The 26,574-nt window shown below is 35.7% G+C and overlaps 1 pseudogene; it reads right to left on the bottom strand.

Moving 5' to 3' along the window:
* Positions 1-1,526: 1,526 nt before the first annotated feature.
* LOC127713919 (uncharacterized) lies at positions 1,527-24,117 on the bottom strand (annotated as a pseudogene).
* Between the last annotated feature and the right edge of the window lie 2,457 nt (positions 24,118-26,574).

Raw genomic sequence — 26,574 nt, 5'->3', positions numbered from 1 at the left:
GAAACGGTGGTTAATTAAGAAGCGATGAAAAATGGTTGTATAATGGCGAAATTATTGAAGATGCTGATCATTATTTGTATCTGGGTGTTATGTTACATTATATTGCAAAGTTAAATCCGACTCAATTAAATATTGCTGCCAAAGGACGAACATGTTTATCAATGCTGTATGGTAAAATAAAAAAATATGTGTTTAAATGTACAAAACAAATGTATTTCTTTGATGTCTATATATCACCACTTTTGTTTATGGAAGTGAAATATAGGGTTTTATAATGCATCTGATATAGAAAAACTAAATATAGAATTTTGTAAAATTATTTTGACTGTTAAAAAATCCACTGCTACCGCAATGGTTTATTCTGAGTTGGGAAGATTCCCTTTATTGATATCTCGTACAATAAAAACATTAAAATATTGGATTCGTCTATTACGGACGAGAAATTGTATTCTTAGTGTTATATATAATGATATGTAGGATGAGTGTGAATCAGGAAATAATGCATAATGGGTCAATAATGTTAAACGTATATTACTTAGCTTAGATAATGGGCATGTGTGGTATGCACAAAATGTTTTTAGCGAAGAAGCATTTATAATTTTATTCAAACAAAGGATACTTGATGGGAACCAAATTATAGCCTTGCAACATGCCATCTACAGACCCCCCAAAGAGTGGTTGCAATGGTTCTTAACGTGATAAAAGTGTGGCACTCTCTTAACACGAGGCATCGAATTTAACGTTCCAATTTGAACGGACGTGACAGCTCTTTAATACATCACGGAAAGCCAAACGGACGAACAGCCCACTATGACAAAGAATTGACTGCCGGTCGGAAGTGACCATATTTCAATCCCCTAGCCTCCCTTTGAGAGACTAATTTTATAATACATTGTTTTTTCCCAGTTAAATACGTATACTTGCACCTCTTCATACTACGTACGACAGATTTATTACTTTACCTGTGTGACGTACAAAAAATAATTGTCATGTCCGGTTTATACATTCGATTACCACAAAAACGATAGGGAATGTCGTATCCGCGTGCTACCGACGAGTTAATAATTGGAATTGTGCTTGGCATTTGTGGAATAATAAACTTACCGATTGAGAGAGTAACAAAATTAAAATTTAAAACATTATTCAAAAATGTATGCATTATTATTGTAAAATCTCTGTAATTCACTTCGAATTCGTCAAACAACAAACTAAAATATGACTTCCACTGTTCTTGAAACAGTCTAATTTTAGCCGCCCCCACCTTCAGCATCTTCACAACGTCTGTCTGGAAAAAAGCAACACTTTTCATGAAATGAGAATAAACGAATGATGTTCTGGTGCTAGGCATATTCATAAAGCCTTCTTTCTTACTGCATCACATGCCTTACTTGACTTCTGTCGAATAAAAGACACCAGTGACTGATCATTGGATGCCATCACATTCCATTACCAGACCCGTTGAGCCTCATCTGTTGCTCAAAGAAAAGTCTTTGAAAGGAATTTTCATTTGGATATGCCTTATATACCTCTTCCTGACAAGTAGCCATCAAATCTTTCACTTCGCTGTTTCGAATATCACCAAGTGTGACACCTTTCTAAAGAATGTCCCTTTCAACTGTTCTTTTCATCTTTGAATTTTCACTGTCAAGTGTCTGAATGTGTTTCTTTTGTTGGCGAAGTTTAGTGGTTAACATTTCTTGACATGTCTGTGTGTTTATACGTCGAATGCATAAGATTTGTACCTTGGATTTGTCTGTTTTTTTGTCTGTTGGTCAAGACGTTGCTTTCTTAACTTCAAAGACTTTCTATATTGTGAGCATGCCTTTCAACGGTAATGTTGAACAAGCAAATAAAAAGATGCATCGTTGAATGGTACAAAATTCACCCTCTATACCTGCACCAACTACTGTCGCATCTTGAAGTTCTTCATCTGGATTTCCTATAGAAACTTTGTATGTTGAGAGTTTATTCAGAAGCAATACTACATCTTTAGCAGAGGTGAAACTTGATGGCATTCCTTCCCATATCTCGTGGTCAGCCGACACTATGATCTGATGTACACTTATACTGACTTGAAAGTTTCTACAAACGTTAATAGCAGATTTAATGACAGTTTTTTCTAGAGTTGTTGTAAAATGAAAGGATCTGAATATCACTACTTGTAGAGTTCAATATATACGGTGCAGGTAAACTACATCACAGTGCCTCATAACGTATATCATATGTACTTTGTGGTGTTTCTAATTCACGTTGTTCTAGCAATGTTGTCATTTGTAGATGGCAATCAATTTGTCTATACTGATCACTTAAAAATTATTCCATTGCCATTTTTACACATGTAAACCTGATTGCTGCATAATGTCTGACCATTGTTTTCGGTGTCAATAGTGTTCAAAAATTTATAACGAAATATGGTCACTTGGTCTTCTTCCGACCGGCAGCAAGTCGCTTGCCAAAGTGGAGCGTCCATTTGGCTGTCCGGGATGTATCAAGTTCGCAGCCACGTCCGGTCAGAATGGGGACGTTAAATCCGATGCCTCGTTTAAAGAGAGTGCCACGCTCTTTGCACGTTAAGAACCCTTGCAACAACTTGAGGGGTCCGTAGGTGGCCTGTTGCAAGGCAAAATTTCTGTCCCTATCTAATAAACCCTCATTTCCCTGTGGCAGTCCAAATTTCCCCGACCGTCATCCCAGATGGCCTCTACTATTACAAAACCTACCTATTGTATTTATTGTTAACTTGTTCTCGTCCTGATCAAGTATGAAATATTTGCCACTGGACGTTAAGCAACCAACAATCAAACAATCAATCAATCGATACAGTTGTAGTACAGGTAGCGACCGGTATTGAAAACACCTCGTTTTCAAATTCTTCCTTTGTTTTCCTAGTTTGCAATCATGTTTTTCTTTATATATTTGAAATCAAAGTTGGATTAGTAATTTATATTTTGTAGACCATGGACCATTTAGCAAAGTTTCCAATAACAAAATATCTGTTTGCAATCTGCTTCTATTAAATATGGCCCCCAAGGGTGACTGGGGAATAGAATTAATCACCATTGGTCTTCCACCGACCGGCAGTAGAACCCTTGCCAAAGTGGGGCGTCCGTTTGGCTGTGCGGGATGTACAAATTTGCAGCTACGTCCGGTCAGAATGGGGACGTTAAATCCGATGCCTCGTGGAAAGAGAGTGCCACACTCTTTGCACGTTAAGAACCCTTGCAACAACTCTTTGAGGGGTCCGTAGGTGATCTGTTGCAAGGCTAAATGTCTGTCCCTATCCAATAAACCATCATTTCCCGTGGCGGTCTAAATTTCTCCGCTCCATTTTTAAGTTTGTATTTCAAATGCCCAGACCTTTCATAATATCAAGCTTGCACATCCACACAATATCACTAAGGGGCCGATTTTGCTTCATTATGGCATGGGCATTTCTTATGGCGTTTCGAGTCTATTCCTCTCAGCTTCCCTCAATTTCTGAAGAGCTTTTCCTGCATTAGTTACACAAAGAACATCAGTATCGGTCATTTTTGCAGCATTCTCCAGTTCCAACAGCTTTCAGGTCCGACGGACCTTCGGAAAGACCTGTACAAGTCTGTATTTGAGCGGGGGAGGCGGTGTGTCACCGCGGCTACTAGCCTGTACCTCGAGAACCGATCTCCGTTCTTATTTTTTCACCTTTTGATGAAATGCCAATTGTTTGGTGTTCCCTCCCTACAGTTGTATTTCAGCTATGGTTACAACCAGAAAAGAAGAATAAAAACGAAACTTTACCCGTTGTGGTAATGATCATAAAAGTTGAATGTATAAATATAAGAATGGCGTTTTAAAAAAAATATACATCTAAAATATAAAGGTTTGTTTTTAATATAAAAAAAAAATATGAATAACCGATTCTCATAACTATTCTATCATTGTTGATTTTGAAAGAGTTATAATAAATTAGCATTTCGGTTTGAAACACACACACATTAAGAGAGTGTCGTAAGTGTCCGCTCTAAGAATTGATGGAGATATTTTGAAGTAACGCCGGGTGCCGAAAAGTTTTTTGTTTACCGTGGTGTTGATATAAAAGGGTGTATCATCACTTCTCACCATGTATCATATCTGCCCAAACATTCCTTTTTGAGTGGAAGGCTCGGGCCAGGATGATGATGATCACATTGCAGTTGGCCTTATAACAAGAACCTTTCTAGTAAACAACCAAGATACCCTTTCGTCCACTCGTCATCTAGACCTTTGTTTGGTATAACTGTCCTCTAACATTACAAATATAGGATTTCAATAAATAAAATTAGATATAATATCTGATAACTTTAAATGAACAATATTTATTTGAATTATTAAGGAATTATAACATCAGCTCTAACCAATAAACACAGACAAGTAAATAAAACAAGAAAAGGTACCAAAATCAGTGGGACCGCTTCCTGGTCATGTACTCTGCTTGATAGTTATTCACCTGTCAGTGAAATCAAGTATATTCCAGCAACTAAGTAGCGTCATGTGCCTTTGTAGATGCAAACGAAAGGTTGGAAAAACTAATGTTGAATATTGGAAAAAAGAAATGTTTAATATTAAAAACGGATGTTGAATGTAGAAAACAAAAGGAGAATTATGATATAGAATGTAAAATGTTGACAAAGAATATTGACTGTTGAAAATTGCATTTTCAATGTTGTAAAACCAAACGGTAGACACTCGGGAATTTCTGATAGGATCTGAGTGTTTTGGGGTAGAATAAGAGGCGTGTCTATCAATAAATTGGTTGTTGGTTAGAACGTGAAAAACTGTTACTGCGGCACATGTTCATTTCTATATAGAAATGTCTTACTATTTCAGGAAAACCTCTTTTTTACTGCTTAAATGTACCTGATGTCAGCTTTGTAGGTGACCTGCAGTAGATCAATCCTTGCCTGTAAACGTCGGTTTATAAAGCCGTTTAGTCCTTCATTTGATGGCTTTAATTGTTGTTCGTAACTATAATATTGAAATAGTCTTCTAATCGAAGCTGTATCATGTAAACGGTGAAGTTGATGAGGATTATGCTGTTCGAAACTATTCCTGATTCTTTAGTTTTCTCTTTAATGTAATACATTTAGGCTCTGGCCTTATCCTCTTTTGAATTTGGTTTATACACATCGTCTTTTTCTGCTGGTGGATGGTCTACTATATTAGGGCGTTCATTTGTGTCATTAAAGGTTAAGTCTACAAATTAGTTCATACGCTTATATACTTCGGCTTGTGTATTTTTAATGATGGATCCGGTACTTATCTTCATCCCGGAAACGGCGTGTACACGATGATCTTTGTGGAAGTGACCACTTCCCACTCATTCTTGAACAACTCTTTACTTCCGCTCAATAAAGAATCCCTCGTTGGAAACTGGACAAGGCTGATTGGCCTTTGTTTGAAATTCTTTCCAGAGAGGAATTACAGTCAAAGTTGTTTGAAGCTGTTGAAGATTCAATTTTAACTTTTATACAGTTTGCTGACATAACAATACCTAAGACCTCGACAAATCCGAAACATCCCAGCAAACCATGGTTTGATGACGCCTGTGATCAAGCCATATGTGACCATAGGAAAACCATATATATCTGTCACTTTCTTCATTGATGATTATAATACACTTAACAAGATTCAACAACTTTTATAGATAACTGGTTTAGATGTAACCTTTACTCAGTCACTTTCTGTATTGATAACTTTACTATATTTTTACAATGAATTCAACAAACTTTTCTGCATAGATGTAGTAGATTGATTGATTGTTGGTTGCCTAACGTACAGTGGCAAATATTTCATGCATATTCAGGACGAGAACAAATTAACAATAAATACAATAGGTAGGTTCTGTAATAGGGGCATCCATGATTAAGGTCGGAGAAATTTAGACTGCCACAAGAAATGAGGGTATGTTGGATAGGGACAGAAATTTAGCCTTGCAACAGGTCACCTACGGACCGCTCAACGAGCTGTTGCAAGGGTTCTTAACGTGCAAAGAGCGTAGCACTCTCTTTACACGGACATCGGATTTAACGTCCCCATTCTGACCGGACGTGGCTGCAAATTTGTACATCCCGCACAGCCACACGGACGCCTCACTTTAGCAAGGATTTTACTGCCGGTCGGAGGAAGACCAATGGTGACCATACTTATATTCCCCAGTCACCCTTGGGGGTTAGATGTAGTAGATGTTACCTTCAACCAACCATAGGTTTATTGAGAATTTTACAAATTTTTCAGTATATTTTATCTTTTTTTTAAATTTGTATTATATGTAACCTTATATCGACCCTTCTATAGATAATTTTGCTGAATGTAACAGCAAACCTGCAATTGCTCTATTGATAATTTTGCTACATTTTACAGTTGATTTGAACATCATTGTATTAGATATTACCTTAAATCGGTCATTCTTTATTGAGAATTGTATTACATCTTACAAGATTTACCACTTTTAAGATAATGAGTCAGATTCTACCTTTAATTGGCATTTTTATAAGACAATTTTATAAGATGTAACCTTAAATCGATCACTTACTTTATTGATAATTATAATACAAGATTCAACCGCTTTGATAGATAATTTTTGAGATGTACCCTTTAGTCAGTTACTTTCAGTATATTTTATCTTTTTTTTAAATTTTATTATATGTAACCTTAAATCACTTTCTTCAGATAATTTTGTCGAATGTAACAGCAAACCTGCAATTGCTCTATTGATAATTTTGCTACAATCTACAGTTAATTCGACCATTTTTTATAATTGTATAAATATTACCTAAAATTGGTCATTCTTTAGATAATTTTGTTGTATGTAACAGCGAAACTGCAATTGCTCTATTGATAATTTTGCTACATTTTACAGTTAATTTAACAACTTTTTTTTATACTTTGAGAATGGAAATGGGGAATGCGTCAAAGAGACAACAACACGACCATAGAATAGACAACAGCCGAAGGCCACCAATGGGTCTTCAATGTAGCGAGAAACTCCTGCACTCGGAGGTGTCCTTCAGCTGGCCACTAAACAAATATGTATACTAGTTCAGTGATAATGGACGTCATACTAAACTCCGAATTATATACAAGAAACTAAAATTAAAAATTACAAGACAAACAAAGGCCAGAGGCTCTTAACTTGGGACAGGAGCCAAATTGCGGCGGGGTTAAACAAGTTTTTTTGAGATCTTAACGCCCCCCCCCCCCCCTTTATACCTCAAGTCAATGCAGAAAAAACAAACGCGCCACAATACGTACAGTACAACTCAGTTTAAGAGAAGTCCGAGTACGATGTCAGAATATGAAACAAAAGAAAATAAAAAAGGACAATAATACAAAATATAAATAACAACAGACTACTAGCATTCCAGCTCCAGACCTCAATTAAACTGCATGAAAGATTATGTCTTCATCATATGAATATCAGGTACAATCCCTCCTGTTAGGGGTTTAGTATTATACCATCATGAAATAAATGAGAAGAGCATAACCCGTGTCATGCAAACAACTGGTTTTAGAATAAATGGGTTTAATTCCGACGCAAAGACCCTATAAGTGAATATATTAAAGCCAAAACATGCAATCTTTAATGACCTGACAATGGTATCGTAACTATCCCTTCTAAATAAGTTTGTTTAAAGATTTTGTTAGCTTTTGAGGTGAATACTGACATTTTTGTGCTTTGTAAAGAACATTACCATAAAAGATTGAATGTGAAATACCTGAACATATAAGATGTCATAAAGTGAAAGAGATGGCGGTAGTTGTTAAATCTCATATGTAGTAACGTAGTACTAGTATAACGATATCGGAGATCTATATTTTAATTAGATTGCAGATGGTCATTTTTCTAACGATAAACTCTCACAAAAATTGACTATTGATGAACACTTCCAAAAGTACAAATTGAACAGAAAACAAACAGATTTGTTTATTTTAGATGAAATATCAATGCTTTCAGCTAAACTGTTTAACCAGATTGAATTTATTCTGAAAAAAATCAAAGATAGTGATCTTTATTTTGGAGGTAAACAAGTAATAGGCGAATTTTTTCAGCTCCCTCAGTTTCATATTTACTTAACCAAGACCCTGGAGAATTTTGTTCAAATTTTACCCCTTTGACACTCAATATAAGTACACTATTTTCTTTTATCTTAGACTTTGTTACACTTGGAAACATGGCTTTAAGCATTTTGAATATGGAGGATTACAAATTTCCATAGCATTTGGGATTTCACTGGACGCTTTGCTGTATATTCTCTGTATGGACATGTTGGGACCTCAGTAATTTATTTTCATTACTATCCAGATAGCCTACAAAATGTTTGTTATTTGTAAAAAAAACAAATCTAAAATATTTCTTGGTTAAATGTAACCTTAGAATAGGTGTTAAATATTACATGCATATTCAGGTGAAAATCTAATCTGGTATATCAATGCATGAAATTAAACCACTGCACTCTTAGAAATATGTATATAAATTGGACATAACCCCCCATCCCCACCTCCACACACACTTTGCCTTAAATACCCAATTTACGAATGTCTATTACCTGACATATTTTATTAAAAGGAACCTGACAGACTCTAATACAATGTAACTGTTTGAAATTTTCAAAACCAGGTACAAAGATTGCATGCAAATTCAGGACTAGAGATTGGTTATAACACATAAATAAGAATTCCATATAACATTTAATTTAATAAGGCTATAATGGAAATTGTAGCAGTGGAAATTGCATCAGTTATCATTTGCCCCCACAAAGCACAAACATCAACCAAATGTCAACGATATAATATATCATTGCACCAGCTTACTTATATAGTCAATAACATTGGGTCAATCGAAATTTCAGTCACAGTCTGTACAGAAGAAAGACCAAGGAAGAAGCACAGAATATTCCATAATACAAACACAAATGTTTGCCATCATATAAAACTTTATTATAATCAAAGGTTTTGCCCGTTTAGTATTATGCGAGCTTTTGACTTGATCTGGTATAGTTGGGAGATTGAAATCATTGGATTGATATTGACGAATGATTGGTAATCATGATACACGTTCTCCTATGTGTAACATTATTGAAGATCGGGGCGCATACAAGAAAACGTAAATTGAAAACAGAATAATAAATGTATGTACAAAGAAAGTTTGGTAGGGTGTTGCAGGAGCTGCTTTAATGATCAAGATCAAACTGACCGTGTAAACGAAGCCTTTGACCAGAAACATTTAACAGTGAAACCCTGAAAATAACATTGGGTATGATTACTAATAAACTCATCGTATGTACCAGGATTAAATTTTGTATAAAGGATACATCCCTTTGTCCAATCCTATTAAAAGAAAATTGTAAAATGAAGGTTTTTTCCGTATGGGTGGGATTAAACCATGATTATATATATATACAGTTTTAATAAAAATGAATTTATATATTTCTTCATTTTTTACATCATTTTGGTTTTTATCATGGTTTATTTAACATAAAACATGGTATTTTTGTATTTTATTGATATCTGTACCATTTTATTAAACAGACATAAAAGCAGTAACAAAAAATCCCACGTGGGACTAAACCATGATTATGTCGTTTACAGTTTATCTTTATCTATAATAATTTTAAGATAACCAAAAACGGCAAAATTTCCATAAAATTAGAAAAAAGGGCAAGAACCCAACAACGGGTTGTCTGATTTATCTAAAAATTTAGAAACAGATGATAGATCGTGACGTTATAGACAATTTTACCCCATGTCAGATTTGGTGTAAATGCTTTCGTTTCAGAGATATAAGCCAAATTCTACATTTTACATTTTCTTCATCTAAAACAATGTGATATATTAGAAAATCGATTTTATACCGTAAAGATATAGCTCAACTTTATAATCAAACAGTGGTGGCCGACAAAGAGCAGAGTTAGATTCAAAATTTACAAAAATTGCCATATTCGAAAATGACTTTCTTTCAGAGCTCACTTCGTCGTTAGAAAAAAATGCAGAAGAAAACGTATCACTTGCCGATTAATGTAGGGTTCGATCAAAGAATCCGAGGAGCAATGAAAATTAGACAGTTCAGCAGCAAATATCTCAAAACCTCATTAAATATACCCTATTTTGATTAATCATGGAAAGAACTTTCTAGAAGCTGGTAAAACTCAACGCTACGAAAAAATCAAAACACTCACAAAGTCGACAAGGCTTCATGGTTTTTCGAATCTTTTGGACTGAAACCTTCTAGTTTGAAACTAACCACTGTATCAGGGGAACCAAACAGTTACATCTAGCGAATAAAGATGATGCAACCCGTGGGAGCATGGATCTGGAGAAAATGAAGGCAGTAACATTCATTTTAGACAAGTTTAAAATCAGTGACCAGGCTAACCACGAAATAGTAAGGAAAACCAAAGATCTGCCACGGCTTCATTCAATCGTGCGTTTGACGAGATGACGAATAGTACGTTCGCAATATATCGTACAACAGGCAATATTCCAGGTGCATATGTCAGTCTAAAGTCAGCGCTGGGGAAATGTTATAAGAAATTTGAAACATTGCCATCAGAGACAATAAAAATTAAAATATCAGGAGACGGTACACGAGTTACAATATGCAATAAGCAATAGTTTAACTCGCAATTTAGTCTATTAGTAAAAAAACGCAATTATAAATGCATTAATTTCTGAATTTACAGTAGGTAAAAAGGTTGTCAGTTAATAGTGAGACACAAGTTTTCCCAGACAATAAATAATTCTTTTGGTTGCTGTCTCATTGAACAAAACTGTATTTTATTTCTCCTTTTATCCAGAAAATATAACTTTTGAAATAGAAACTGAATAGTATATGGATGGAAAACAAATGCCAAATCATGTAAAATAATTCAAGTGGCCATTTAGGTCAGGGGTTGGTGAGGTAAAAGATGAGGCAAAGGCATGAGCATTTACCACGACTGCCACTTGGTATTATGATTTCCAAAATTTACAAATCTCATAGCTACCTTCTGTATTAAAGACAACTGCATATATTGCAGTTTGCATATCATGAATTGTGTTTGCAGCAAAATTCACTACAGACAGTAAAAAAAAAATTAATTCAGCTCTATTAAAATTCATTTTCTGAAACATTTTTTATTTTTATTCCTCAAATGTCTATGAGATCAAATTTATAAAACATTTATTAGCATTGTTAATTTCAATATACTAGTAATTGTTGACATGTATACATCATGTACATGTACAATCATCATGATCATTAGCTGATCAGCTTTATATTTTCATTATTTATATATTAATATTCTTCTTCGGTGTTTTTTTTATCTGTATTCATCATTTGGACAGGTAGGTAAAGTAGGTCCTTTTGATCTTGGATTTTTTTTATGGATTTTGACAGCACTAAAGCATATAGTTCCAAATTATAGTTGATCTTGGCTTCTTAAGTGGATTCTGACAACACATTGCATATAGACACCAAGTGTAGATGATCTTGGGTTCTCTCATTTGGATTCTGACAGTACTTTGATTATACATGTAGTTCCAAGTATTGTTGATCTTGGCTTCTAATGTTGGTTGTTCTTAAGTTTCAGCACTTTACATATAGTTCCCAATTGCAAGACAAGATAATACTGGCTTCTCCTGTAAATTCTGTCAGTACTTTGCCAATAGTTTCCAAGTAAAGTTGAACATTCCAGGATCTTTCACAACAAATCACTCCTTCCTCTTACATGTACTTGGAGCCTGAAATTAAATGTCAGAGTAATTCTGTCAGAAAATCAACCATGATTGACATTTAAAAGCATAATCTAATTCATATTTTAAATAAATGGGGAATGTGCCCATGGGATACAGATGATGCCCCCGCTTGCATATAAAGTTATAAAGGAACATAACTAAAGAACGGTAAGAGTGACACTACCCAACTTTTTACTTGATCTGAGTTTTGTTGTAATAAGTAATGTGTATAAGTTTCATAACATTTGGATGAGGCAAACTAAAGTTAGAGAACGGAAACAAAAAATTCAGCAATTTTTCCATTTGTAAATTTAAAGGGCATAGTTCTAGAACAGTAAAAGTGACACAACCAAAAATAAACTGCTTTGCTGAGCGCAGCCGGATACTCCCGCAGAGGTCCAACCCTAAACAGTTGGGGCAAAAATGGACACAATATTCAAGCTTGATACAGGTCTGAATTTGGATTGTAATTAAATATTTGACATATTATAGGTTTCTGAATAAATGTAGTCAAAGAACTTGAAATTGGTTTTATGAATTGAATTTATATTCAATTAAAGATTTCTTGCTGTTGTGCAATACACTATGCTGTTGCGCAATACTTAGTAAATCTGTTGTCAGACTATAAACAAATACAATTTATAAAATTCTAAAGGGAGCTTACATCAATAGATATAATCAATTCACCAAAGTTTCATCAGAATTGCTGAAAGCATTTTTGAGTTATTGTCTGAAAACTGGAAAATCCCCCCTTTTTTAATGAATAAAACCCCATAACTCGGACATATAAAATTTAAAATTTATAAAATTCTAAAGGGAGCTTACATCAATAGATATCAACAATTCATCGAAGTTTCATGAGAACTGCTGAAAGCATTTTTGAGTTATTGTCCGAAAACTGGAAAATCCCCCCTTTTTTTTATGAATAAAACCCCGTAACTTGGAAACGTAAAATCTAAAATTTATAAAAATTAAAGGGAGCTCATGTCAATAGATATAAAAAATTAACCAAAATTTCATGCAAGTCGGTGAAAGCATTCTTGAGTTATTGTCCGAAAACTGGAAAATCCCCCTTTTTTAATGAATAAAAACCCCATAACTCGGAAACGTAAACTCTAAAATTTATAAAAAACGAAAGGGAGCTCACGTCAATAGATATAAACAATTCACCAAAGTTTTATGCAAATTAGTTAAAGCGTTTTTGAGTTAATGTCCGACATGTTGACGACTGACGGACAACGGTATACTATAATACGTCCCGTAAAGGGGCGTATAAAAATTCAAATTTGATCTGTGTTTGTTGGTAATAAGTATTTTGTATAAGTTTCATAACATTTGGTTGAGCCAAACTGAAGTGAGAGAACGGAAACCAATTTTGGGACGTACGTACAGACAGACAAGGGTAAAACTTAATGCCCCCTCCGCTACGGCGTAAACAAATGGTGAATTTGTGGCAACAATAATGAGCAAACAAAATAAAATTACATGCACAGCAAGTGTAAATAGTGATTTTGTTTTTATATGTTGAATACAGACTTTTCGGGCATGCTGTTTCGCTGCCAGGGACAAGTTATTTCTCTGCCTAAAAATTCTGAAATGCAGCTGAGCTACATTTGTACTCCTCGTCAACCAAATTATGCTGAGGTGTCTTGTACCTTGTTTGGAATATGGGATACACAAATTTTGTATTTAAAAATACTAAGCACAAAACAATAATGTATGTGTTATTTGGGTTTAATTGTAAACAAATTGTGATCAAGACGAATCCATCAATAAAATGTATTGCCTCGTACTGTAGTGGTTATAATTTACAAATTAGGCCATTTATATTCTCAAGAAAACAAACAAAACAATCGAACCCCTTGAGCGCGTGGACAGGGGTGAGGGATCAGGAAGCGAGAAAAGGGGGTATCATGTGCAGGTCCGTTAGTTAGCCTGGTCTGAAGTGAAAATAAAAGTAACTAATTTGGTAGAAGTAAATCTTATGACGATTATAAATAGAAACACCCTTTGATCTCGTGTCAGTCACTTTATTTTTAAACAATAAAAATAAACTTAATATATCTTTATTTTATTGCGTTATACTCATGCTTATTTGGCGGCATTTTCCTTTGATCTATTGTTTTTTCTCTTTGATCTTTACGATTTGGGCCAAATCTCACGCATTTGCATTATAAAAAGTTGGCAGAACTGTTATAGAACTATACTAACAAAAGCATGATTTAGATTAAAGGAAGGGTACAAACAGACTCAGGGTGGGAATGTAAAAGGGATGAAAGTGAATTGGAGCGAACATGATTTTGGGTGAAAGGACTAGAATTCGAAAAGAGGGGGGATGAATAATCTGGGAAATATATTTTGCCATTTTTTTGTCTGGGAGCAAGGGGGATGGAAGTAGAAGTTAGGGGAGAAAATTTTAGAGTAAAAGGGAAGAGAAATGGGAGTTGGGGATAGGGAGTGGGAATCATATGAACCCCTGTCCGAGGGAAGATTTTACTATAGTCATTATAGACGTTAACGATAAATATTTTACTCTATTTGACCCTAACGTGGCTACGAAATTAGATTTTACGAATGACTCATTTGACGCTAACGGTAGCGCAGATGCTGAAAATGACCATCCTCCCCGCCCCTTTTGACTGTTCTTCTTCCTGGTACGGGAAAGACTCCGGTGCTGGAGTGTGGAATATCCCGGAACTGTGGCGCTATGTACATGCAAATGGATGTCAAAAATTGTGTTATAATAAAATAAAAATATTTGCCACAGTTCAATTACAATTTAAAATAACATAGTTGTAGCTTAATGTTAAACATATTCACATTATTTCTGAGGGCCCTGTATCTGTTTGACACGGATATTTTCAAAACAGGCTATAAATGTTCACAACTTGCCAGTTTACAGGTTAAGGGTCAAGTAAACACATAAATAAGATACCAGCCATAACGATTATACATAGAACAGAAATTTAGCCCATGCAAGGTTTCAGCCGCAGTGATTTTCTACAGTAGCGAGTATTTTGAGATAACCCTTCACTTTGTATTTTTCGTGATACTGATAACATTTGGCTGTCTAATATATTAAAATCTATGTTTTCTTATGTAATGACTCTACCTTCATCGTTGTCTATTCGCCACTATGTCTGTTATTCATGCACATGGTCGTATTTATCAGTGCAGTATGCTGATCAGCAATGGCGACCCTGAAATTTCTATTGTCCGATTATGGCGCCAAATTAGAGGGAAGCAACTCGCGCCAGACAAAATTACCGTATTTCACCAAAATAATCAAATTTCGTTTTTTTATAACAAACAGTAAAATGTTAATCACATGTATATTCAGCTATCGTCCATTGATATAATTACAAACATTATTATTTAAAGACATCAATAAAAAATTCACAAGAAAGTAATTAATGGAGTGCATTGAAATCAGACCTCATGGGGTAGAGGGGTTAAACAAAAGCTCGTAACTTTTTTAAAAGCCTGGTGACCCCTATTTTATTTTACCTTAAAATGCTCGAAAAGTTCATAGCTTTGACATATCCGTTTTTAAAAAAAACTACCGGGGAAATTTTACGAAAAATCGATTTAACCAATATATTTTAGCCTTAAACTGAAATTTGAAAATGCCAAATTTAGACATAAATCTGAAAATAAAAGGATTTTTAAGTCTAAAACAACCAAGGGGAACGTTTACATTTCAATTTTAATTGTGTTTTCACATAATAATCATACTGACATGGTTCTAAAAGTCTTTGAATTTGATGTAGTCGTTATTGTTGAAAGGGTTGAAAGTTTGGAAATAGGGTCAAAATCGCACATTTCGCTTCCATTTGAGGGGAAAACGAGCCTGGTGACCCCCTTTATTCTTTGCATTTTTTGCATAAAAAAATCTACAAAATATGTGAAAATAAAAAAAAATCTACCGGGGGTCCTTATTGGGGTGAGCCACCTTAATTAAACCATGGAAATCGTATAATTTGAGTGCAGAATAGATATAAACCAAATCAAATTCTATCACTGGGCTGAGGAAAATGACAAAAGAGGGCAAAGGCACCGTCACACGACCACGAGGCTAAATCACTCGAGGATTTGAAACTTTATGAGCATCCATTAGTATTCAACACTTCTACTTCTCAGGGCCTCATTAATAAGACTAAATTTGAGACAATCTTATAATTTAAAACGGAAAGTCCCCAACCAAATGACAAAATCAAATGATAAAACACATCAAACGAACGGACAACTACTGTCATAATGACGTGGTACAGGCATTTTCAATTGTAGAAAAATGGTGGATTTAACCTGGTTTTATAGCGCTAAACCTCTCACTTGTACGACAGTCGCATCAAATTCCATTATATTCATACCGACGCGTGAACAAACCAGACATAATAGGTAAAATTGTCAAAATAGGGGTACAGCCATCACCGTGTATCAATCTCAATCAGAACAAAAACAAACAAATATTTTACAAAGACACACCAAAAAAAATGTGTAAAATTTAACAACCACATTCATTGCTTACTTATATATGTATTTAAAATCAACCTAATTATTTGAAGTCCTGTGACTGAATGGCAAGGTTCACATCAACTATAGTGTAGAGACGCGTGTTTGACGTCAAGACACGTTGCAATACTGCCTCACACAACATCACATCTTAACACCTACACTACATATACAAAAAGAAGATGTGGTATGATTGCCTATGGGACAACTCTCCACATGATACCAAATGACATATGAATTAACAACTTTAAGAAGAGATCGTGACAAAACCTGAAAATTTGATGAGTTAAACTGGTGTATTGTTCTGCCCTGAAACACAAGCTTCTCCAAATACATACTTTAGTAAAAACGCATGGCAGCTTGTTTTAAAAAAGTATTATTGATTTTTTGTTGGTTGCTTAACGTCCAGTGGCAAATATTTCATGCATATTCAAGACGAGAACAAATTAACAATACATACAATAGGTAAGTTCTGTAATAGGGGCGTCTGGGATTAGGGTCGGAGGAATTTAGACTGCCACGGGAAATGAGGGTATATTGGATAGGGACAGAAATTTAGCCTTGCAACAGGACACCTACGTACCCCTCAAGAGTTGTTGCAAGGGTTCTTAACGTGCAAAGAGCGTGGCACTCTCTTTACACGAGGCATCGGATTTAACGTCCCCATTCTGACCGGACGTGGCTGCAAATTTGTACATCCCGCACAGCCAAACGGCCGCCCCACTTTAGCAAGGGTTTTACTGCCGGTCGGAGGAAGACCAATGGTGACCATACTTCTATTCCCCAGTCACCCTTGGGGATTAAAAAAGCATTAAAAGGTAACCATTCTGTATATCGATTACATGTCATCGACATCTTCTCTTGGTACTAATTTTTCCAAGAATATAAAAATGTTTGTTGTTGTCTCTTTGACACATTCCCCATTTCCATTCTCAATTTTAATCATATTATTTCAATTCTTTGAAAAAATTACAGATTGGGAATTATGATCCACCAAGGCACAACCTAAACAGATTCATCATCCGAGTCGCCACCAAATTCACCTTCCAAATTACGCAAAAGAAAAAGAATATTTCGTCCCGCATCTAGAGCTGAATAGGTCTAACATCTGGACGTTATTTTGAGCACTGGAGAGGGTGTCAACGACATGATCTAGTACAGGTCGCAGTCAGCTTGTCCTGAACTACCACCTCGTATATCTGCTCCGACACCATCGTCACCAACAACTACGTCAGCAACTCCGCCACCAATGTTTGTAACCACATCAACGCAAACACCAACACACAAGGACCTGCCGGCATTTTTACTTCAGCAGTCTCTACAAGCATTTGAAAAATATCTGAGTCATCAATGAAAAATTTAGCACTGCTGTCAGCAACAAAAGGAAGATGGCAGTTTGGACAAAAAGTTCAATGATGGTGTCGGTTCTTGGTGTTGCCCATAGATCTGTAAAGGAGTGCAAAGATAAGTGTAAAGTCGGGGAAACACCAAGAAAGAGGCTAAGGAGATTTTTGTCAACAAGAGAGACCAGGCAAAAACTGGGGATGGACCGCAGGCCAAACCTTTAAGTATGGCAATTAACAGGACAAAATTAATTAATTAACTCATCCTAACCGTTGGAAAAGCCAAAACCCTAGTATACACTTCGGATAATACTTAGTTTTTGATGGACCTTGGATCCTACGGCAGCATCCCAGATTTCAGACGATTTACCGTTTTTGACTTTTATATTTATTAGTCAGCTCTCTTGGATTTGAGTTTATTTTTGCTCGAAGCAGGCACAATAGAACGTACAAAATTATATATTATAATATCAAACCACATTTAGTAATTTTAGTAAGGAACAGAAAATGGGATTTGAAAATCTCTGCATCCAGATCAATATTCTGATACATTTTCATTCAGGCTTTATTTTGTTTTGTAGATTTCTCTCTTCTAGTGACTCCGTTGCTATCATTCTTTGTGATGACAGAAGGGTCCATATTGTTTTTAACACATAAGTGTCACATTTTCCCAGTAACTCATGGAAATGGTTTATCAAACGTTGATAGGATTGATTGATTGATTGTTGGTTGCTTAACGTCCAGTGGCAAATATTTCATGCATATTCAGGACGAGAACAAATTAACAATAAATACAATAGGTAGGTTCTGTAATAGGGGCTTCCGGGATTAAGGGTTCTTAGCGTGGCACTCTCTTTACACGAGGCATCGGATTTAACGTCCCCATTCTGACCGGACGTGGCTGCAAATTTGTACATCCCGCACAGCTAAACGCCCCACTTTAGCAAGGGTTTTACTACCGGTCGGAGGAAGACCAATGGTGACCATACTTCTATTCCCCAGTCACCCTTTGGGGTAACGTTGATAGGACATTGTGCTCATAAATTTTTCAAGCTTCACACATTATACCTATAAAAAAGCCTGTAACACATTTGTTTTATTCATTTGCCTTTTACGTAATGAATGTTTGTTTACACTGTAGTATTATTATTCTGTTATTTGTATATATGTCAATTGCTCTTTAGTTTTCACAAATTATTTTTATTAATGTGTATTATGTTACAATATGGCAGCAGGAAGACCTGTATTCCACAAGGGGTATATTTGCCCAGTACCGACATGTGGACGGGTCCATTTAATGGATTCCGTCAGTACCAGAGACACTGGCACACAAAACATGTGAGAAGTATACGGGAATTCAGCTGTATCGATACTTTTTTACGAAGGCATCCAGTGAAGAAGCATCTCTTGAATTTTCATCACTTCACATCCCATCATGCTGTTTTAACCATGACATCCTTGCAAACTAAAATAATGGTGAATCTAAAGTTCATTAATCCAGGGAAATGCTTACCACAACTATATAAGGATTAGGAAGTGTATGAGGATGCCCGGCAATACGTCCAACATGGTGAAGGTGTTCCCCGGGACATGGATTATGAGTTAGTAGAAGAAAATAGAGATATTGTCATGAAATTGGTGCCAAAAAGAAAAACTTTTTATTTTGCACTTTTTGTATTTATATTTATTTGTATTTACAATACTAATGATATGGAAAATTGCATTGTTATGGCTCTCATGTGTACAATTCTTACCAGATTTATATGAAACCATTGTGTTTTCATTCAAATTTCAGTGTATTTTCTATCAAGCAATTTTTTTTCTCAAGATAATTATAAAAAGTGTTGAACAACACAAAAAAAATATGTATTTGTTGTTTAAGTCTTGACCGGTTTCAGTGAGTACTCAATCAAATATACTGTTCCACAAGCAACATGATACAAATTATTGAACTAATTTTGAAGTACATATATTTTATGTTATGAAGACATACTGTTATTTTTTTGTTTCAGAAACTATAAATGTGATCTTTTGCAACTGAAGTTGAACAAGTATTGTTCAAATGTTGAGGAAAGCATTTGCAAAAAGATATTGCAGGAGATGAATTTATGGAAATGATCATAGTATCCTAGTATGGGGAAAGTAGATCAAATGAAAGGAGGCAGTCAGAGCAACTGGCACACAACTTGGAAAGTTTTGTTTTGTGATTGTGAAGGTAAAATTAATAACAGTTTTATAAGATAAAGGTAAACTTTGAAAGTAATGTTTGTCTGGTATTGATTTAGTATTTTAATGAACCTCGAATTACCGTAGTCTCAATGGTGAAACTGTCAAAACAACACTTAGGCAATCATATAATTGATTGATTGATTGTTGGTTGCTTAACGTCCAGTGGCAAATATTTCATGCATATTCAGGACGAGAACAAGTTAACAATAAATACAATAGGTAGGTTCTGTAATAGATTAAGGGATTGAGGTCGGAGAAATTTAGACTGCCACGGGAAATGAGGGTATATTGGATAGGGACACCAATTTAGCCTTGCAACAGGTCACCTACGGACCCCCCAAAGAGTTGTTGCAAGGGTTCTTAACGTGCAAAGAACGTGGCACTTTCTTCACACGAGGCATCGGATTTAACGTCCCCATTCTGACCGGACGTGGCTGCAAATTTGTACATCCCGCACAGCCAAACGGACGCCCCACTTTAGCACGGGTTTTACTGCCGGTCGGAGGAAGACCAATGGTGACCATACTTCTATTCCCCAGTCACCCTTGGGGGGAATCATATAATTACCGTCAATCCAGATTAAAAGACAAAGACGATTAAAAATAAATTAACGAAAAACAGAACAAAATAATTGTTAGATAAATTAAATAATTTTAAGAGAGTCTATACTCGATCCTGGAGTGTAACAACCTCTCGTGTACAAGGAACCTATAAAACTCATTTAAACATGTGATCGAATATTTCATATCTAATACATTTTTTTTATGTAGAACCGGTATAATTGCACCTCTTGATAGAGGATTGCTGCTCACATGGAAGCTATTAAACCAAGAGTTCCAAATGGTGAAGTTGAAGTCATCCCTTCGTAAATTTTACGGACGCCACCACGAGTTGGTTGACCGTTATGGAATAACTGTTTCACAGATGATATCGGATATGTTCATTATGTCGTAACTACAATATCCTCCCTTTTCACTATTGTGACTTACCGAATTAGACTATTTACCGGATTTGTAATAACATAAGCAACACGACGGGTGCCACATGTGGAGCAGGATCTGCTTACCCTTCCGGAGCACCTGAGATCACCCCCAGTTTTTGGTGGGGTTCGTGTTGCTAAGTCTTTGGTTTTCTATGTTGTGTCATCTGTACTTTTATTTGTCTGTTTTTCTTTTTATTTTTGGCCATGGCGTTGTCAGTTTGTTTTCGATCTCTGCGTTTGACTGTCTCTCTGGTATCTTTCGTCCCTCTTCATACTATACACGACAAATTTATTATTTTACCTGTGTGACGTACAAAAAATAGTTGCCACGTCAGGTATATTCACACGATGAACAAATAACAAATACGTAAAGGGATAAATTCTCTAGGTGTAAAGTTGACTTGTGCCACTTCGGTCTGCTAGCGACGGGTTTATAATTGAAATTGTTTATGTCATTTGTGGTATGTTAAACTTATCGATTGAGAAAGTGACAGAATTTGAACATAATTGCATTATTCAAAAAATGTAGGTAATGTTGTTATTGTTAATTCTCTATAACATGCTTAAGGGTTATGACCCCTTCTGCAGCCATGTGAATTACGATATTTTCAAACTGTTAAAGTATCAAAACAGCAAAGATAATAAATAATAAGAAATTGGCCATTTTGTACAACTGAAAAACCAAGCAAGTGATAAGTAGTACATCTTAACATTTACCAAAATCTGATTTAACAATACCAGTTATGACGAAACACTGAAAAAATATGGAGAATCTGTCCATCCCTATTGGTAGGAGTAATACAATCTGACCACCAAGGGTGACTGGGGAATAGAAGTATGGTCACCATTGGTCTTGCTCCGACCGGCAGTAAATCCCTTCCTAAAGTGGGGCATCCGTTTGGCTGTGCGGGATGTACAAATTTGTAGCCACGTCCGGTCAGAATGGGGACGTTTAATCCGATGCCTCGTGTAAAGAGAGTGCCACGCTCTTTGCACGTTAAGAACACTTGCAGCAACTCTTTGAGGGGTCCGTAGGTGACCTGTTGCAAGGGTAAATTTCTGTCCCTATTCAATATACCCTCATTTCCCGTGGCAGTCTAAATTTCTCCGACCTTAATCCCAGACGCCCCTATTACAGAACCTACCTATTGTATTTATTTTTAATTAGTTCTCGTCCTGAATATGCATGAAATATTTGCCACTGGACGTTAAGCAACAAACAATCAATCAATCAATACAATCTGATACAAATGAAAATAGAGGGGTCACAGCTGATAAAAGAAAAAGAAGTTGCCACAAAGAAAAAAAGTTAATATTAAAAAACGTCCATCATCAGCACAGGATAGACTTTTTGCACTATGTGAGAAAATGGATAAGAAAACGAGGAGTTCAAGAAATTGTTACTCGAACAGGGAGAAAGAAAATTGCAAAAAGGTTTTTCAAGTTTTCCGTTACCAGACAATGACTCAACGATCAGACTTTCTGCACATCTACCGTTCATGATAGTGCGCCCAGCGCAAGATGACATAGTATACTGAATGGCTGATGTATTCATACCTAATTGATCGAACAGCTCAGTCTTAGCAAGAGTCCAGTTACTTTGGTCGTCCAATATAGCGTACACATAAACGGCTTTATCTGGAAAGTTCTTTGGGTACACACGGACCTGAATGGTTTTTCCACATGATTTACCACTAAATCCACATAATGACGTGCAGTTGGATGACACTGTATGATCATTAGCATTTTGCGTTGTTTCAGATGATTTCTCCCCGCCGTCAGGAGAACTAGATTTTGCAGATAAATGCATAGCGGTTATATGATAATTACTTCCACAATGTTCACATTTTACCGTTACGGTACAATTTCTTGACATATGTGTTGTCGAATGGCAGCATTTGAAACAAATCTTATTGTCCTTCAGATACTTTCTACGTTCTTCATAAGTCATTGCTTTAAAGGCTCGACAAGTATTCAAATGATGATTGGCTTTATGAATAGGACAACGTACAGCCTCTTTCTCTTCTTTCTGTTTAATATTAACATCCGTTTTTCGGTTAAACACTGACGTTGCGCCATGGTTAACTTTCCGTGTATCATTTGTTTTTCTAGAATATGATGCTTCAGTATTACTTTAAATAAACGCAGGATCGTTTTTGACAGCACTAACCTCTCTGATAAATTGCACAAAATACGAAAAAGGTGGAAATGGTACGTTGTTTTTCAGTTTGTATTGTGATGCACGTGTTGTCCACTTCTCTTGTATATTATACGGTAACTTGTCCACGATTGGTAAAACACCAGAAGAAGAGTCGAAATATGAGAATAAATTCGAAAATGTCTCATTCTCTTTTGAAGATTCAATTTGTGTGAGAATATCCAATAGCTCATAAAGTCGGCTATGATCCTTGTTCGTTAATTTTGGAAAACTTCTGTAGTTTTGTTTTAATTGCCGCTTCTACCATCTCAGGTCTACCATAGCGTTCGTCAAGACGCTCCCATATACGACGAAGACCAGTATTTGGATTGTTCACATTTGACGCACGAATAGTTTTTCGAAAACTTAGAAGATTCACGGCCGAGCCATTTTACTATTAAGTCCATTTCTTTGAAAGCCGTAACTGAAAGTTCTTCTGTAATACTTTTAAAAGTAGCCTTCCATGAAGCGTAAGTTTCCGCACAGTTCTCAAAATTCTGAAACCTAGTAAGTAATAAATCTTTCTTTAATAACAACTCGGACACTACAGACTGATCATGTTTTGGTTGCAGTGGTGGCTGAGTAAATTCAAAATCAGCTGCACACGGATTTAATGTTTGTTTTTGCCGAATTTCTGGTTTAATACCTTCAGCTATCGATCGATCCAAAGTATCGACTTCAAATTTAGGCAAATTCCTTGGCGTAAGATTCAAGTTAAACTGGTTCCGAGGTGCCGGAGTATGTGAACTGAAATTGTCATGATTGTTCGGAATAACTTGTGGAACATTGTTATTCTTGTCTTGAGATTTGAGTTGTTCTACTTCTTTAAATTGTTCATAAACATATTTCTCTGTAAGTGTCATTTTTACTTTTTCTAACTGATCTTTGTCATCTTGTAACGACAACGATCTTTTATCACTCTCAGCTTCTTCTAAGACTTTGACCTCGGCCTCTGCGACAGCGGTATCTGTCTGTTGTTTTAGCAGTGCTAAATCCGCATCAACTTCAGCCTCTTCGCGATCCCTTAGAGCCTTAGATATTGCTTTTTGCTTGATTAGTTTTGTTTGTTGTTTAGCATATTGTAACTTTGTTCGCTGAACTTCAGCATTTACACGCTTCTGCGCCATAACTGAACTCGAAATTGAGCCACTTCTACCACTATTGTTCGAACGGACAGACTTAACAGGAGCTACCGACATTGTTTCGGCAGCTGTTAATTTCAATGTCTTAATTTGTTGTATTGTATTGTCAATTATTTCAGTGCACTTTTTAAACTCTGTTTTAAAGGTGGATAAGGTTTCGTTACTGTCTTCAGTGTTCTTGCGTGTCAAAAACTGAATATAATTATCTGAGTTTTCACAGTATTTTTCACGAGACTTCAAAATGTTTTTCTTTAGTTTGTGTAGAGGTTTTAACTCCTTTGAGCAATCTGTAAATTCTTCAAGTAAATTTTCTACAATTTCCCACGACTCGTCAATTCGATTAAGGTATTTTACCTTGTGTGTATCAAAGTTCTTGACCTTTCTCTGTCATCTTATGTTCATGGGTAGTTTCAGGCGGAAGTGGTTGTGATTGCGCCATTTCATAAAATTGTTTGTAGGAACTACAATGTCTGCATATTATTCTGTATCAAACTGTGTCTTTACAATCTTTTTACTGTTCTGCCTCAGTGCATAGTATAACCATAAGCCAAAAACAGGTATAATCATTTATTCCGAAAACCATGAAATAGTATGAGTCTACATATATGTGCTGTGATGTTGGTAAAAAGCTACCAAAACAAAAACCTTAGCTAACTCATCATACTCATGACTACAAAAATCATAAAACTAACAGTTCAAATCTATGTATCAAAATGAATTTTCAATCAAATCATTCAAAAATTATAGCACCAAAATGGCTTTCCATACTTTTGTAAAAACCGTGACAAAATTAACAATCATCATATTTCACTTTTGGCTGATATACACATACACAATATTTATTTTGATGTGAAAACATATTAACTTTCATCATACAATCATTAAAAACTATAAATTATAAACTTACATTGTGAGTCGGCGAAGTTTATGATACTTTTAAATGCGTGTGACCACGTTCATGCTTTCAATTTAGGAAACAAAAAAGTGAGGAGGAAAGTAACGAACTTCAAAGTACAAAAAATCTAGCAATCAAAAAAGTCCGGGAAAACGTATGAAAAATCGATATAATTTCTTTTAAACAATAAAAAATCAACACTGGTAACAGTACAACGTCACCAATAAAAGTTAAGTTAGTGGCAAGAAGTCAGCAGATTGCATCGTAAGCTGGAAACCAATATACGACCATGTCAATGGCCGACACATCTGGTATTAAGAAGGCTGTCTTGAATGACTTGTCTATGGTTGAAAAATTGGCTAAAGGCAAGTCGATACTAATCAGAAATTACAGTGTCAGTAATGGCATAAACAACAAATCCAAAGTATCGAATACAAGTGAGGTGCTAGTAGACCGAGAAAAGGAAAGGCAGGCCAGAGATTTAATATACCCGCCAACAGCTACATTCATGACGATAAGAGAGGCAGCTACAATGCCAGATTGTAGCATGCTATCAATTAAAGGACTGGTGGTAGAGGTATGCTTTATGTTTTCTATCTAAATAGAACCATGAAAAATGTGTGTTCATATTTCTGTATCGCTGTTGTTGTCGATTTTATTTACGAAATTAATTGTTTCATTGCAGATTGCACACACTCCGAGAATACCACGCTGGCAAGGCATGTTAAAGACGAATTTCTCTATAAAGATGCATCTGGGACAGAGTGATTTTCAGAGACCATAAAGACAGGAGGATCCGAAATCATTTCAACATCAAAGGACACGGACAGCGAGTGGGAAACAAAACACAGGGACACTGTCTGGTGTCATTGTAGAATCGTCAAAAGTCTGACATGGGAATAAATCATTTATTAATGTAAATATTAAGTCCGTAATTCAATCCAACACGCAATTTAGGACGATTTCGATCTGTATAACATTGATTAATAATGTGTAAACCTTACCTTAGCCGGTGGAATAAGCCCAAACTCTAGTAAACCTGAGATTATCATACTAAGACTTCTTAGGATAATAGTCCCAGAGTAAACACGTCGGATAGTACTTCATTCGTATAATAAGTAAAATCTCAATTATACTGAACTCCGAGGAAAATACAAATCGGAAAGACCCTTATCAATCATGACAAAATCAACAGCTCAACCATATCAAACAAATGGACAACATTTAATAGATCAGGCGTAGTAAAAGTTGGATTTAAACAGCACCTTTTCATACTATAAACTACAAAATTATTTTTCCTTACCTGTGAGACGTAACAAAAAATTCTTGCCACTTACTGTACTGTGACATGCTGTCGTCGTCAGATATAGTTACAGTACATTTAAAAAATACTGTAACTGTCGTTAGACACATAATATGCTATTTTTGTCATTCATATAGACTCCTGGGCCTACTTCGATTGTCTAACTCGGGTAGACTCGAGTTAAAAGATCAGTGTTCATGCGCATGTGCGAAACCTTTACGAATCGAAGTCAAAACTCTTACAC

Source organism: Mytilus californianus, unplaced genomic scaffold (genome assembly GCF_021869535.1).
Source record: "Mytilus californianus isolate M0D057914Y unplaced genomic scaffold, xbMytCali1.0.p SCAF_89, whole genome shotgun sequence".
Classification (NCBI taxonomy): Eukaryota; Metazoa; Mollusca; class Bivalvia; order Mytilida; family Mytilidae; genus Mytilus; species Mytilus californianus.
The sequence above is the reverse complement of the archived record's forward strand: the minus strand, read 5'-3'. Positions and strand labels throughout refer to the sequence as shown.